At 40.4% G+C, this 9,486-nt stretch overlaps 1 protein-coding gene across 4 annotated transcripts in view; it reads right to left on the bottom strand.

The window, feature by feature from the left end:
- The window catches only part of LOC135110429 (rho GTPase-activating protein 18-like), a 143,276-nt gene extending 134,010 nt beyond the window's left edge, over positions 1–9,266 (bottom strand). For 2 of the 4 annotated variants that reach the window (XM_064022759.1, XM_064022760.1), the window contains exon 1: positions 8,570–9,266. The gene's annotated coding sequence lies outside the window, so the exon portion shown is untranslated. The remainder of the gene's footprint in view (positions 1–8,569) is intronic. The other 2 variants (XM_064022757.1, XM_064022758.1) reach the window with 2 other exon arrangements.
- Positions 9,267–9,486: the final 220 nt, after the last annotated feature.

Below are 9,486 nucleotides of genomic sequence, written 5' to 3'. Positions count from 1 at the left end.
CTCAGCGTCCACAAGTGTGCGTCCGTCATTAACTCTCTCTCTCTCTCTCTCTCTCTCTCTCTCTCTCTCTCTCTCTCTCTCTCTCTCTCTCTCTCTCTCTCTCTCTCTCTCTGCATAAGCCTATTAACCGGCGCACATGCTCACAGTCCAACACACACACACACACACACACACACACACACACACACACACACACAAACACTTGACCACTAATAAGAGTGTCCGTGGGAGGGGGAGGGGTTGATGGGTGGGGGGGATTAAGGATGCGGTGGGGGAGGCTCTCAAAGGGTTAGGTGTAAGAAGGGGGGAGGGAGGAAAGAACCAGGAGAATGAAGTAAGAAATGGGAAAGGAGAGAGAGAGAGAGAGAGAGAGAGAGAGAGAGAGAGAGAGAGAGAGAGAGAGAGAGAGAGAGAGAGAGAGAGAGAGAGAGAGAGAGAGAGAGAGGTAGGAAGGGGAAGAAGGGGGAAAGAAGGAAGAAGGAAAGACAGGAAGGAAATAAATGGGGAAGAAAGGGAGGAAGGAAGGGGAAGAGGGAGAAGAAAGGAAGGGAAAGAGGAAACAAGAAGGGAGGAAGGGAAGGAGAGAAAGGAAGGAAACAGAAGGGGAGGAGGGGAAGGGAATGAAGGAAGGGAGGATAGGAAGAAGGGAAGGAGAAGAAGGAGAAGGGAAGGAAAAAGGGGAGGAAGGAAGGGAAGGAAAGTGAGGGGAAAGAAGGAGGACGAGGGGGGAGAGGTAGGTTACTATGTCAGGCTCTTCCCCTAATCAGAGCACCTCCTCCTCCTCCTCCTCCTCCTCCTCCTCCTCCTCCTCCTCTTCCTCCTCCTCCTCCTCCTCCTCACCCTCCTCCTCTTCCTCCTCGTCCGTGATTTAGTGGCCAAACACAATCGTTCGTTTCTTTTCCTCTTCTTCTTCTTCCTCTTCTTCCTCCTCCTCCTCCCTCTTCCTTCTCCTCCTTACCCACCTCCCATCCCCCGAAACCCACTCACTCCTCAACCCACTCACGCAAGCCCACGCACGCGCACACGCACACACACACCTCTGCACGCTATGTCACTGTAAGTCGGTCAGTCGTTCAGCCATTGAGTCAGTCAGTCAGTGTTTATCAGTGTGATATTCAGTCGAGAAGTGTGATCTGTCAGTCAGTCAGTCAGTCAGTCAGTCAGTCAGGTAAACAGACGGAAAGACAATCACTCATTCAATCAGTGACCCAGCAGTACAGTCAATCACACTTAAGAGTTTTATCAGCCACTCATCGACACACACACACACACACACACACACACACACACACAGTCAGTCAGTTATCCAGTCATTCATTCAAGACATTCCAATAAATATTCATCTAGTCAGTCAGTCAGCGAATCGTATAAATAACACACTGATATTAACATACATACAGACAGACAGAGAGGCATACAGACAGACAGACAGACAGCCCGATATCGTAAGATGTGTTACTCAAGAGCGTTTATCTTATCACTGGCGTTAAGAGCAACACGATGGCAATATATTACAGGAAAACAGACTTAGTGAAAATGACTTGTAAATAAAGCAACCTATGATTTTTTTTTTTTTTTTTTATTACACGTAAAATTATGCTTCGGGTACTTGGGAGCTCAAAACAGAAGAGAAATACGATAAGCTTCTTAACTTGAGTCGTGAATGAAAAGTAATAATTAATTCATAAAAATCTACCTACACGAACTAATTATAAACGAATAAGTTGGATTTTTCCTCTCTCTCTCTCTCTCTCTCTCTCTCTCTCTCTCTCTCTCTCTCTCTCTCTCTCTCTCTCTCTCTCTCTCTCGTCAAAAATTCTGATCACTAATTTCTTCTTTTTTTTTCTTTTCTCTTTCTTCGTTGTCAATAATTCTGATTAATAAATCTTTTCTTTCCATTTTTCGCAATCAATAATTCTAATCAACAATTCTCTCTTTTCCTTTTTTTTTTTTTTCGTTATCAAGAATTCACATCAACTTTTATCTATCCATCCACCTCTTCATTCATCTACACATTCATATTATTCACTCTCATCTTTTCACGGTTATTTATTGAAGCATCACTAACCCCATGATTCAGTGCAACGCGTCACCAAGCTTACCTACTCATCCGTAACATTATCGGCCACGTGATAACACAAAGTAAGTGGATGAAGCAAGTGAATGACGTAACCAAACCCTTATGACGCAGGAACAGACGCAAATTAACTAACTGATTCATTGAAAGAAAGAAATATACTAGATTCATCCACCGATTGATTGACCGACTGAAGGAAAGTAGAGGCAGACTCACGCACTGACTGACTGACTGACTGACTGACTGACTGACTGACTGAAAGAAAGATAGATTCACCCACTGACTAACTGATTGACTGACTTACTGGCTGACTGAAAGAAACAGAGGCAAATTCACCCATTGACTGATGCAGAGAAAGCAGTCAAATAAAAAAAAAACATTGGCAATACTGTAAATTAAATAAATGACAGACTGATTGACTGATCGACTGATACAAAGGGAAAAAGCCAAGCAGAAACACGGGTAATATTGTAAATAAACAAACAAACACCAATGTAAAAAACGTGTAAGAAGATTTAATTAATGCCATAGGGAGTTGACAAGTAAGGTTTAATAATTTTCGTAACCTTGGCGGACAGTTTGAATTTCTAGCCTTCATTAACAACAACAAACCTCAGCGTTGTTGTAAGCTTGGTGTCTTTGCCCTGGCGAGTCTTTGGATAATTATTAATACATATTTCTGAGGCAGTTTGTCGTTTTATTTCGTTTTCTTTTATTATAAGCAGTAGTAGTAGTAGTAGTAGTAGTAGTAGTAGTAGTAGTAGTAGTAGTAGTAGTAGTAGTAGTAGTAGTAGTAGTTGTTGTTGTTGTTGTTGTTGTAGCAGAATTTATTTGTTTTATTCATTTATTCACTTATCGATTATTATCTATTTATTTATTTCGTTTATTTAATATTTTTCTTTTACATTTTACAGGTTGCAGTGGAAATTATCTTTTTTTTTCCAGTCACACTACATTTTTTTCCTTCCTGAGCTAACATTCTTATTTTCATATTCGTAAAACATTTAGTCGTCTTCTCTTTTAATATTCAATAGGCTGTGGTGGAAATTATCTTTCTGAATACATATATTTTTTCTCTAATATTTTATATTTTTTACTCCCTAAATTAACGATTTCATCGCTCTATATTCATCTCTCTATAAATGATAACCTTCAACGTACATTACTGTTTCTCTATCATCTTACATTTTCTTTCATTCCTTTATCTATATTAAAGTATATATCTCCCTAAGCATACACCACCTATATATACAATCATAATATACACTTTGCCAGCACCCGCTATACAACACCACCACCACCACCACCACTGCCCTCCACTGGCCTCCACTTTCCCCCATGATACCCGCCGCCTCCACCCACCCACCGACCCACTCACTCACTCCCCTCCAACCTAAGAAGAGAAAGTTTTACCGTAACTTCTCAAGCTTCACTGTATCATTTCCACCAATCATTCCCCGCGTCCCTAATCCCTAATCCGTGTCATTAAATACAAATTTTTATGTCCTTGGAATATAATACTGCTTAGAGAGGTGATTTGATTCTCTCTCTCTCTCTCTCTCTCTCTCTCTCTCTCTCTCTCTCTCTCTCTCTCTCTCTCTCTCTCTCTCTCTCTCTCTCTTGTTAAGTTTTGTTCGCTAATCATTATTTTACTTGTATTTTGAAATGGACGTAATATGTCTATAAAGAAAAATACTGGAAAGAAAATATATACAACCCTTGAAATGAATAAATAAATAAATACACAAATAAATGCAAATAAGAACAATAAATCAAAGTTTCGTAGTAGTAGTAGTAGTAGTAGTACGCCACCTACTATCACCACCACCATCGTCATCATCGTCACCACCATCACCACCACACGTCAGCACACCTCCTCCACCTCCTCACCTCAGGTCACGCCAATGCACCGTCACGCTAATCTAATATATTACTGGACGAGGCGTGACGGAGTGAGAGCAGGCTGGGCTATGAGGTGCACCGCTGATCTGGTCACAATGGCCGGCTTATTAGGCTTGGTTTAACTTCTACAGGCTGGTTTTCATTGCACTGGTGTTGGCTAAGCTTGACTAAATGTGTATAATAATTTAAAATGCTTTTGTGTATGAATAAAGTATCTAATTTTAGTAATACTTCAATACAACACTGGATTTTTTTTTTCTAAGCGTTATCACAAAAAAATGACTTTGGTTTGGCTAAGTACCACTATATAACAATTTCTTTAATCCTTTTGCGTGCGAGTAAAGTATTTGATTTTAGTAATGTCTCTCTACAAAGCCATCTCTCTCTCTCTCTCTCTCTCTCTCTCTCTCTCTCTCTCTCTCTCTCTCTCTCTCTCTCTCTCTCTCTCTCTCTCTCTCTCCTGGGTTATCAAGAAAATGCTTTGGCTTGGCTTAAATGCTGTAAGTTATATTTCGAAGCTAAGTTTGTGATAGGTTAGGTTAATATAATCAAGCATGATTTCCTCGGATAATATACAGGTTTTCAAAGTGATAGGCTATGTTAATATGACCAAGCAAAACCTCCTCTACTAATACTCACATTTTCAGAGTATAATACCATTCAGTTTACATTACTCTGGGCTGTCACCTCTGAGTTGTGTAAGGTGTATTAAGCTAGGCCATGTTAGTAGTCAAGCATGGTTTTCTCAGGTAATACACAGGTTTTCAGGGAGTATTAATCATATAATACTCTGGGTTGTCATCTCTGAGTTATGTAAGGAGTGCTACATGGGGTGAGTTTTTACGTGGCACCAAACATAACAGGAACTTGCGGCAAGGAAGATAAGAATACAAAAAATATAGGTAAAGTGCAGAGAGAGAGAGAGAGAGAGAGAGAGAGAGAGAGAGAGAGAGAGAGAGAGAGAGAGAGAGAGAGAGAGGTTAGGAGAGCACAGTAACCTTTGGCTGAGCTAAGAATGTGTAACCTAGCTATTATTATTATTATTATTATTATCATTATTATTATTATTATTATTATTGTGGTTGTGATTGTGGTAGCGGTGGAAATGGTCGTAGTCGTGATGGTGATGGTGGTGGAGGCCTAGCAATTAACCTAAATATTAATAATAGCAGGTTGTTACTACTACTAGCACATGGTACGTAGGCTTAGGTAGCTAATGTAGGTACTTTGTTACATGTCACCTGGTTACTTTTCACTTTCTTATCGACGGTAGTACATGTTTATCATATTTATCTAATCTAATTAACGTAGGTATTAGCTTAGTTTCGTTTACATATTCACCCATCCCTCTGTTTATCATTCTACGAGTAATTTATATCTATTTTCATCTTTATTCATCTACCAGCTTATTAGATTCATTTGTTATTGTTATTATTTTCTTCCCATCTCAACACAATGCAACACAATCACTGCTTTCACTTTGTCCCTTTCATTTCCCTTCCACACGCTGCTATTGATTATATTCCCCTGTCATAATCTGTATATAATTTCTCTTCACTCCCACATACCTGTATAGCCTACCTGTGGCCTGGGAGGAAGGAGCCAGGCACACTTCCTTCTCCTCTAATTACCTCAACCTTCCCACACCCTCCACTCTCCTTCCCCACCCCTGCTCTTCCACACCTCCCTCCAACCTCCCCCTGCCAGTTATCCTCTTTTTTTTTTTTTTTTTACTTTCTTCCGCATTAACTTCTTTTTTCTTCCATTGTTTTCATTTTCTTATTTTATTTTTTCCTTCCTATCATTTATTCTTCCACCTCCCCCTGTCAGCTCTCTCTCTCTCTCTCTCTCTCTCTCTCTCTCTCTCTCTCTCTCTCTCTCTCTCTCTCTCTCTCTCTCTTGTCCATTCTTCCAAACGAGCTTCCAAGCACTTATTTTTTTTCTTCCATTTTTTCCTGCATATTTTTTTTATTCTTCCATCTTTCCAAACACCCACAATTCCTTCCAACTTCCTCCCAAATCCATTTCTAGGTACTCTTTCAAACCAACATCCAGCCTTTCCAAAACCTTCCTTGCCTCTTTCTTCCATTCCACACTCCTCCCATGTGAACACCCATCTTCCTAACTTCTCTTTCACCGCTCACCACTTTCCCACACCCACCCTGAGTGCTTCACACCTCATGAAGCCCGCTGTACTTGAAGCAACGGTACCTACGAGGCGGATAAATCATAGAGGGACGGATAAGATTTTAATCTGAGAGTCTGGCACCGAGTACAGGGCGGTGAGAGTGAACCACTGTAATCGTTCAGCTTAAGGTGACTTGACTGGGAGAGTTGAAAGTGGTGTTTAGTGATGAAGTCGTTAGATACATCTCTCTCTCTCTCTCTCTCTCTCTCTCTCTCTCTCTCTCTCTCTCTCTCTCTCTCTCTCTCTCTCTGGTATTTTTTTTTCGGTCTAAGTGTCACATTATTCGATATAAACATAATCATAACATATGTAAGTAATTAGCACACAAACAAATCTACCTACATATCTTTGCTTGACAATATAGCCCTTTTGGCTCCTACCTATTGTAAGAAAAAAAAATAAAGTGCAATCTTCTTTCTATTTTTATGATTTTTAGTTCACACCTTTACTCGCCACTCCCAAGGCTTAATTAAGAAAGATTAAAAATAGCTTGACACAATACTAAGAAATAGCCACAACTCGTATCTTTCTCTCACCCCACTCCTTCTACCACCCCCACAACAATACCCCGAGGCATGATTAGTTCAAACTTCTATTCACCGCCAAGTCTTGCCCTCCACCACCACCGCCACCACCCGACCCACCTTCTTCCCTTCCCTCCCACTGCACTTCAATCTTTTCTTCCCTCACCTCACTCTCTCACCCCGCGCTAACCTAGTGCCTCCTTGCCTCGTGTAAGGTGCCGTACCGGTAGCTGCTCGGTACCGGTCACAAGGACACACACACACACACACACACACACACACACACACACGCCACGATCGCTCACTCAAACGCTCCTCTGATTCCGTTTTCATTACTTCATAAAATGTTTGGTTTGTGTGTGTGTGTGTGTGTGTGTGTGTGTGTGTGTGTACTGTTACAATATTTTTTTTTCCACATAATCTTTTTTTTTTTTTTCCTTCCTCTTCTTCCTTCTCGTCTCCACGGTCAAAATGTTCGATACGCCAACATTCACAACACTCAGAAGTCTTAAGTACACGGTGAAATAAATATAGATGCATTATCTCAACGACGCAGCTTACCGAAATAACACGTGGCTTTTCTCCACACCGAAAAAAGCAGTAGTCTTTATATCTTTATTTCACCTCACACAGCTTCCAGTCTTTAATCAATGAATTACAATCAACACCTGCCATCTCTCTCTCTCTCTCTCTCTCTCTCTCTCTCTCTCTCTCTCTCTCTCTCTCTCTCTCTCTCTCCAGGTTCTTGTGTAAGCGCTTTCATTTTTTTTTTTCCAGTATTATCTTATTTACAGCAATCGGGGTATTATAGTGGCATGGATTACGTGTCAGTGGAGAGGCAACAGCACAACAGCAGCAGCTCTGGATTAGGGAAAGTGGCTGGCTGCCTGGGACTGGCTGGTTGTGGCGGCCGCCCAGCCATGCCAATCTTACACCGCCTTCTGCTCGCCGCTTCTTTAGATGTGAAAAGTCTCCACCGCTTTCTAAATCGACCGAGTTTTACGTGGTTATTTTTTTGTAACCTGAATCTTTTAAAGGGAAATGTTCCATAAACGTGTGTGTGTGTGTGTGTGTGTGTGTATGCTAAGATAGAGTTAAGTGTTAAGAGTAGTTGTGTAGATAGTTGCAAGTATGCGTGAAACTTTGTAAATCATGAGGTAAAAGGTGTTCAGATAAATTGTGAATGTGTAAGAGATGTAATTAAATGAATGACTACAGTAAAGAGTGACATCAACTATAACAACTATAACAATGATTGACAGTGTTACGCAGATTTTTTTTGTTCATGGTGCTGGTAAATTATATAACGTTGTGAGAGGTTAGATACAACAACAACAACAACAACAACAACAACAACAACAACAACAACAACAACAATAGTGCTCATTTAAAACTTTTCTGGAGTTAGCCAGATTAGATTTCGGTTAAGTTAGGTTAAATACTCTAATGTTAAAAAAAATAAATAAAATAAATAAATAAATAAATAAATAGTCTAACTTTACACGCAAAAAAATAAAATAAATAAATAAATAAAATAAAATAAAATAAAATAAAATAAAATAAAATAAATAAACAAATAAAATGTTTGCTAACTAATCTGCATGTGTTCCAAAGATTCACACACACACACACACACACACACTGCACACGTCATGCCCTCCAGTGCCCCTTCTGCTGCTAAGCAGACACCGCCCTCAGCTTACACACACACACACACACACCCCAACAGAACAATAACAGATCGGTAAAAAGACATTCACAATATCACAACAAAAAGAAACATGACAACAGTATCACATCAAGCTTGACTCAATCATGTAAAAGAATTCTAATAACACACACACACACACACACACACACACACACACACACACTAACCTGTTATCAGGGGGTGAGATAACACGATGGCGAGGAGGTGGAGATAACGGGTCTCCCACACACAACACACACCACACACTCCAATCCTTCTTCCTTCCTGAGCCGCATGAAAACAAAAACACCCCCAAGAACACACAGGGGTCGCACGCACACACGCACACACAGGTTCCTTACACGTTCATGGTCACCAAAAAAACATTGTTTCTACCGACACACTGACACACGTTTCTGGGTTTTTATTTTTTTTTTTCTTTTCTTTTTCCTTTGCAGTTCACTCAGGAAATAAACGTGTCTTTCTTGACCTTTTTCTTATCTTTTTCTTTTTTTTTCCCCCTTCTTATTACTCCTGCAAGTTAAAGTTTGGTTATCTCTTAGTGTGGGTTAAAGGTCAGAACAGCCACGTAAGTACATTTCCTCGTACTAACACATATTCAACGGTCATTCTTACAAACATTCCGAAGAAAAAAAAAAAAGAATTGGCCTCAAGACACCATGGTAATATTAACACTAAAACAGTCACGTAAATCCAGGGACACTGCTGCTGGTTTGCTTCGGTTTCTAGAGTCAAGGTAGCTCCATACCTACTCTTGCTTTAGTCTTGAATCATGAGCACTTGGGACACGATATGAGTATTTGAGAGTTCTTTTGGAGTAAGATGCCACGCACCTCTCCTCCAAGACGGCTAGAGAGGCACTACGTCTGGAGGTGAATGAAATACTCAAGAATAGGTAACTCAAGTGAGGCGCAGTTGCCACTCCTCAGATCAACTCTCTCTTTTCTCCTAACTAATGTGTCTAACTCAGGCCCGTATTCTCCAGTAGTTTGGTACTCTGCGAGGATTGTTTTCAAAGGCTAGAAAAATTATAAATCGTGTTCTTATGGGAGCTTTCTCTTCCTGACGAAGCAAAATTCGCCCT

Source organism: Scylla paramamosain, chromosome 20, assembly GCF_035594125.1.
Source record: "Scylla paramamosain isolate STU-SP2022 chromosome 20, ASM3559412v1, whole genome shotgun sequence".
NCBI classification, from domain to species: Eukaryota; Metazoa; Arthropoda; class Malacostraca; order Decapoda; family Portunidae; genus Scylla; species Scylla paramamosain.
This window is presented reverse-complemented; position numbering and strand designations above follow the sequence as displayed.